Genomic DNA, 7770 nt, shown 5'->3' on the forward strand with positions numbered 1-7770 from the left:
AATGAAACCAGTTAAATCTTTACTTTAGTTGAAAAAGAAAAAGGAAAAGGAAAGAAATATATTTGCTTTTGTGAAAGGGGAAAGCATAGAATGGAGTTCAGTCGAGCACTTGCAATTTGCTGATTACACCACGCTCTATAAAAGGCACGAGGGGAAATCAAATGAACACATATCTAAGGAAATGGCGGAAACACTAGATGGAGACCTCCAATCTGTAGTGGAATAGGGACAAAAATGGATGGCCACATTTAATGCTGCCAAGACTAAGCTTATTTCCTTCAATGATTACAAAAAACCTTCTCTGCCACAAATAACAATAGCCAAAAATTCATTACCTGAAAGTACTTCCTTTAATTTCCTCGGTCTAACGTTCACAGGGAATATGAACTGGAATAGACACATTGAGAGCATTGCCAAGGCTGCTGCGACGAAGCTGGGTTATCTCTACGGTGCTAGAAAGTTACTTACGCCTGAAAGTATCCTGTACCTCTATTAGGCCATCATTCGCAATGTATGAAGTACTGCTGTCGCATTTGGGCTGGTGCATCTGCTACGTGTCTCTCACTCCTGGAAAGGGGTCAAAAGAGAGTCGCTAACCTGATAGGTCCTAAACTGTCATCTAGGCTTCAGTCTCTGTCCCATCGACGAAATGTTGCATCCCTTTGCCTGTTCTACAAGTATTTTAATGGTGAACGCTCTGATGAACTACAAGCATTTGTGCCCCCTCGAAGTAAATACCCCCGACAACCCCAAACAAGCAGCAAAATCCCACCCCTACACAGTAGAGATCCCTAGGTGTAAGAAAGCCTTCTACTCTAATAGTTTCTTCCCCAGAGCTGTTAGACTTTGGAACTCCCTTTCGGGATTCTGCTGTCCCAGTTGTACTGACATGCAGAAGTTCAAGTGTAATATGAACATGTATCTTGCTGCTCATCTTCCTTCATAATGCCCCTGACACTTATGTCCCCTATAGTAGCCCCCTACTTCAAAGTGGCGCTGTGCCTTGTTTAGGGTGAAAATTGAATTTAAAAAAATGAAAATAACGATAGAGCAGCGACAAGCTTGCACCGTCTCTTCTGTCGGAAAGAGTTTGCAGGAAAGAGAAAAGGGCATCACTTTCACAATGTAAAAGAAAGAACACAGAAACAAATATACAAATAACAAGGCCGATAGCCATTAGTCGCGTGCTCTCGTGTAATGAATGAATGCATGAATGTAGGATTGACATGAAATTCTTAAAGATAAACTAAAATGGCTGAAAAATGGGCTGAAATGACTTAAATAAATAAAAAGTAAATGACTTAGAATGACTTTAATGAACTTAAGGATGAATTGAATGACCTTAAGAATGACTTAAATGCTTAAAAAATAACTGGAATCCTCCAAAAACAACTTGAATGATCTGGAGAATGACTTGAATGGATTTGAGACTGACATATTGTAAAGCGGGTGATGATTTTACATTAAATAAATACAGAAAAGTGATCCCCCACTTTATATCAGAAATTTATAAACATAACTACAGCATGTAGTAAGAACAGCTACTACACTTTGATCTTGGCCAAAAGGCCAAGAAAAGGGTATTTATTTGCTCCCCCACCGAGCAAATTAGGCACAAGGCCGATTTTTAATGTAATGAGTGAAGGGGAAATGGGGACCAACTCCCCGGGGAGTAGGGAAGCTGGATAGTGACAATTGGTATGAAAGGTTGCCCCTACATTGACCAAGGTCTGATATGTGGAGTTACCCCCACATATGGTCTTTGCTTGCAGTATCTGCCGGAACAGATACTACACTTTGAACAAGGCTAAGAACAGCATCTATTAACAACAGACCTTTGATCTTAACCAAAAAGGCCAAGCACAAAAGTGTTACGGACCGACCGACCGACGGAGTGACTTATAGAGTCGTTGGCACGCGACTAAAAAAGAAAGAACAGAATTTAGTAAAAACAATGGAAGAGATAGAAAAGAAAACGAAATATAAGGCAAGAAAGAAACACGATTGGTTAAATCTTTAAATATACAAGAAAGAATGAAAGAAAGAAAGAAAGAAAGGAAGAAAGAAAGAAAGTAAGAGAAAAAGAAAGGAAATCGAGTCTCCTCAGATCCAATCACGACACGCGCTTCTTATTTGCATATCAATTACATCTGAGGTTTTGTTTAGATGTGCAAGCTGTCATACTCAATGATGTAATCAACATGGAGTGACTCTTCTTCATCTCCCTTTTCTCCATCTTCTGTGCATGGAAAGGGGCAGGAATCAACCGATCGCAAGAACTAATTGGAAATTAAAGAAGAAATTTCCGACCGAACACGATCGATTGGATTGTTAATTTATAAGAAGAACATATCGCTATTATTACTGGAGCGAATTTATAAAATTTCAATCCCCTCAATTTCCGTCAAATTTGCTACCATTATCTGCCATTGGAAGGACAATTCTGTTTCTGTGCGTGAGTAGTTGACTTTTCCTGAGGCAGACAAAGATGAAAAGTTCACATAATAGAACATTAAAGAATCTAATTTGATTGTAATTGCTTTGCTTTCAAAGCGCTTACACATACCTATTTTCTGTGAATATTCGGGAATATTGAAATCAACCAGACTCCCATATCTGGGTGACTGTTTGGACGAGATTCCAGTTAGTGTTCTTTCACTCAGACATAGGTGTTGTATTTCTCCTGTGTTTAAACAAATAACAATACACTGATATAGAACAATATATCTTTATCCTCGGTGACGGTTATGAATAGTAGGTTTTATGGGGGAGATGCACACACGAGAATCTGATGGGTTGATTCTTCTCGTGTTGTATGAGACAGCTCCTGGTTTTTAGTTAGAAACGATGTAATTAGGATTGAATATTATTATTGAAGGAGAATACTGGAATCAAACGCAGTTATTAAAAGTTAAAATGAATACATTTTTGTTAGTTAAGATACGATTCCAGGAATGCAGTGAATCATCCATTGTAGTTAGGAATGCAAGTTAGGAATGATCTATACAATAAAGAAGGTGAGTAAACAAAAAATTGTGTTAGTTTAATTTGGGCCAGAGAAAAAAATAATGGAACAATGGAATTAAAGAATGTCCACAGAGAAAAGCTGAGACTTATGTTGCCAGAGTATGTGTTAGAAACATGTGCATGAAATTCACATGTTTGGCCCGCGTGTTGACGTCACAAAGAAATATAATGAAAATATATACACTTAAGTTATACTAAACAAGAACAGTCCGTGTGAGTCTGGGGGGGGAGAAGCAGTTAGACTTGCAGAGCCTACCGAGAAGACCGACAGATTTAGGTGAAACTTCTTAGGAAGAGAAGGGGTAAGGAAAGACGACAATATAGCAACTTAACAGGCATCAAATTCTAATCACCAGTTGGATGAATAAACGCCTCGTATTTATTATGTAGGCCTTTTGTCTTCGTTCGTCATTCAACCGCAAGGTAATGTGTTTTGTCTTCGTCGTCTTGTATAAAGAACTTTGTATTGAAAAGGTTGACTGTATCCCCCTCTTTGTCAATGCATCTCCCTCCTGCTTTAAGAACTTCCATTAACACTTCCCTTCATATCTATCTTTCAGCTCCACCGTCATAAGAATTGCTTTCTCTATCTCTTTTATTATAAATGTAGACTCCCCAAGTATATGGTCTCGTCTCGTTTCTGTGTATCCTGCAACGCAACATCCGGGCCCAAGTCAACTAATAATATCCTTTTCGGTTGATAAGCATTTGTAACCACCCTAAAACGCCCATTTTGAGATGGTATTACCTAAATGGCGTTTTGCTTTTCAGTCATTGTCATTTCACTAGATTGACCTAACCTTGATTACATCTGTGTAAGCTTTTGTCGAAAATGACCTTTTAAACATCATACTTTCAACTTTTTGGTAATTGATAAAGCTTTTTGTTTCCCTAATCGCATACATGTTAGGTTCATAACTTGAATTCAAATTACCTTTTGGTACATTTGATAACTATTTATTCTTCTCGCAGGTGCATGCTTTTGTCAAAAATGATTTCTCGGTAAACACGGTCTAGATATACAACATAGGGTGTAAGAAAGATGCTTGTTTAATAAGAAATCACTTGGTATTTATCAATGAAAATCAGGAGATTTCACTTACATAAAATTCGTTTTGCTTTTGTTTTTACTCTGTTGCATCCCAAACAAGGCGTATTACAACTGTCATAAGTGGCTACTATTTTTTAACCATGTTTAATGCAGGGATTTGAGTAGCAAGATGTCTGTTTACATTACATTTAAACGACTGCATTTATGTACAGTCAGGCAGGCGGGAAATAGAAAAGGAGCTCCAAAGATTAGGAATCCAAGAGAAGAAACTATTAGAGAATAAGGCTTTCCGGCATCTATGAATTTCTATAGTGAAGAGGTGGGATTTTGCCGCTTATCGGATCAATTGGGAGTATATACGTTGAGGCGGTACAAGTTCCGTGAATTCATCAGAGCACATTCCATTGAGGTAATTACAAAACAGACACAGGATTTATCATTTTGGACAAAGATTAGAGCTCGGTCGATCGTGCGGGATCTTTTAGATTGGATACTCTTCTTTTGGGATTCTGTGCAAGAGGTAAAGACTAGCGGTAAGTGCACCAGCCCATATTGGCAACAATATTTTGCGCGTAAGCGAATGATGGCTTTGAAGCGATATAGGATACTCTCAGGCTTGAGCAGTTTTCTAGCACAGTAGAGGGAGTCTATCTTTTTTGCAGCGCGTCTGTCCAGATACCCCTGAACAATAACACAGTTAAGAAGAATACTAAATCAGAAGTAAATAGTAATTCTTTAAGTGGTCGACAATAGTCGATAGCAACCTGAAGTCTCCGTTTTCATTAGCTACTACATCAAGATGTAAGGGAGAGTGTAACTCATTTACCATGGATCATCACTGTATAATTGTTTAGTACCAGTGTTTTGATATCATTTTTAAGTCTTTCATATGACTCTTTCCATTATGCTAAATTGGTAATTCTCTCATAGTATTTTTATGAAAATCGCTTCAGACAAAACATAAAGCCACTTGATGTAAGGAGCTAAAAAATAGTATTTCAAAGTCAAAAACTTGCCATCGATAAATGTTAGATATAATAAATCATGACCAAGAAAACAGCAGTACTTCCCTCTTTGTCAGAAACATTGCTCCTGAAATGTGAGGACTAAATGACAAAATAAGGGTAGCGAGTATTACACAAGACTCCCAAAATCTATATTAAAATTATCTACACGAACCTATTGCTTCATAGGAAACATCATTTGTTAACAATTAGTTTTAAATGGCAGTTTTCCGGGAGCTAAATTATTTAGTTATATATAAATGAATATAAATCTGTCTAATCACAAAATAGTTTGTCGATTAAAAAACGTGTCTTTGTGTATAGTGGGGTAAAGTGAGAAAGCAAATAGCAAGTAAGACAAGCCCCGCCGCCTTAAATCTATTCGAAACGAAATCATCCGCTCAAATGAAAAAATCAGTGGTTAATTTTTTTTTCTTTAGGGTCCCAGAAATGATAATGCTAATATATATATATTAGGGGCGTTTCAAAAGTAAACCTCCTATTTATTCCGCCAGAATGGATCAGAAGGAATTGCAAATTGCATTGTTATGATAACTGATCTTTTGAACTGAAAGTTTCACCATCTCTCTGTTGCAGATATTGACGGTATGGGAATCTAAGTAAACAACGGCTTGTCATGGATGTGCGTTAAAAGTTTAGATGCGTCATTGAATTCCTTCATTCAGAAAATTGAACCGATAAACATTTATCGACGCCTGTTGAACGTTTAAGAAGTCGATGCAGTTGATGTTAGAACAGTTAGGAGATGGGTTCATCAGTTTTAGCGTTGTGACAGGGATGTGAGTGACAAAACGTGTTCCGGACTTTTACGATCGAGAGCATCAAAAGAGACTGGTAAATGTGCATTGAGAATGTTGGTGACTGTGAAGGAAAATAAATTCCGAAGCCCAACAGGTCGCTCGTGTTAATTATATCACCTCCGTCTTCGTAGGTCTTCACCTTTTTTAGTTAAAAAAATAAGGTGAATTACTTTTGAAACAATCGTCGTATATAAAATTAATATTTATTTAGTTATTGCAGATTATTATCCTCCTTTTTCATATGTTGTTTCACGACGTTTCGGCCAACTATTTCTCTGGCCTTCGGGGCCCGTGGTGCAGTGGATAGAAACGTTGAATCTCTACAGTTGAAGGTAGCGATTTCAATCCTACCCAAAGCCAGCCAGAGACTTACTTGGCGAAACGTGATGAGACGACAACAACTATGGAAGGCAGTAATTGCTGAGGATACACTTAGGAGATTCGGAGTTCCTATCCCGTCGCGGTTACGATCTGACGAAGGACAGAGGAATAGTTAGCCGAAACTAAAAAAGATGAAGATAATAGTTGGCAATAAAAAAGATGAGGATAATAGTCCGCAATAAATAAATTAATAAATAATATTTATCTCAATAATGAATTTCAATTAAATAACATATATAAATTTTTTTAATTATATAATTTTATGTTTCTGTATGGATGTTAACGTTAACACTAGCGAAGAATAATTTTTCATTGTCATGGACAGTGGACACTTGTAACAAAGAGCAGCAAAAAATAACACGTCTGTTCGACCATGTCCTAAGTTTAGTAATATTTTAATCATTACTCTGGATGGAGGGGTTACGGTGATTTACGTTTTTTGGGACGTTCATAGTTTTGAGAGAGACACACGTTTAATAACTAATCAACGCGTATTTATCGGTGAAAATCGGGCAATTTTACTTAAATAAGATCTTAAAACCTATAATAGTGTATGTTTCCTTATTCCGAACATAGTTAAGAGGAGCACCAAATCGGAACTAAAAATGTCGTGCTTTACAAAAATGACTATACCAACTTAATTCGTAATAAGTCCTTTTAATTTACACCACCAACTCTCACTCACTGTCCTCTACAATTCGTTTTTTTTTTTGTAACCTTTTATCTCCCACATATGCAAAATTAATGCCATATGGACATGACGAATCCATAAACTCACATTCCTTTTTTCTTCCTCTTTTCCCTGGCGGTCGAAACAAACGCAGAACCGATTGTAAGTAATCTATATATTTGAAATAGTAGATATGTGTGTAGATATTTAACCGATAAACTCTTAAGCTACTGCTAACATTATATTGCAATTAACAAAAAAATAGTAATAATACAGCAAATATGGTTTATAACGAGTAAAATCTTTGTTTGGATGGATGAATAACGCGTACAACAGTCAGCATGTTTAAATGCAAACTGTTTATTTCAATTTGCCAACATATTTCCATCACTTTTGCGCATGCGCAAATTTATTCATAGCTTGAAGAGGTTTAATTTTAAATCTTTCTTATCTATCCCGCAATAGCTCAAACGGTGAGGAATGTATCTGAAGTGCTAAATGTTTTGGTTTCGATTCTAACTGATATGTACAGAGCTGCCGTACTAACTACCCTTTTGTACAACTCAGAATCGTAGGTCACCTATCGTCGTCACGTGTGGCTCCTTGAGCGTTTCTACCAGCACTGCCTGCATACCATCTTCAACATTCACTGGAGTGACTTCATCACCAACCTTGAAGTGGTCGAATAGGCTAAAATCAGAAGCATTGAAATAACACTGCTGAAATCACAATTACGCTGGGCTGGCCATGTTTCCAGGATGAAATACTACCGCCTTTTCAAAAATCACCTTGTATGGCGAACTTTCCACTGGCTCC

The 7770-nt window shown here is 37.2% G+C and overlaps 1 pseudogene; it reads right to left on the reverse strand.

Moving 5' to 3' along the window:
• Positions 1-1427: 1427 nt before the first annotated feature.
• Positions 1428-1582, reverse strand: LOC145286679 (U2 spliceosomal RNA; annotated as a pseudogene).
• Between the last annotated feature and the right edge of the window lie 6188 nt (positions 1583-7770).

Source organism: Euprymna scolopes, chromosome 10 (genome assembly GCF_053919585.1).
Source record: "Euprymna scolopes isolate OS-2025 chromosome 10, ASM5391958v1, whole genome shotgun sequence".
Classification (NCBI taxonomy): domain Eukaryota; kingdom Metazoa; phylum Mollusca; class Cephalopoda; order Sepiida; family Sepiolidae; genus Euprymna; species Euprymna scolopes.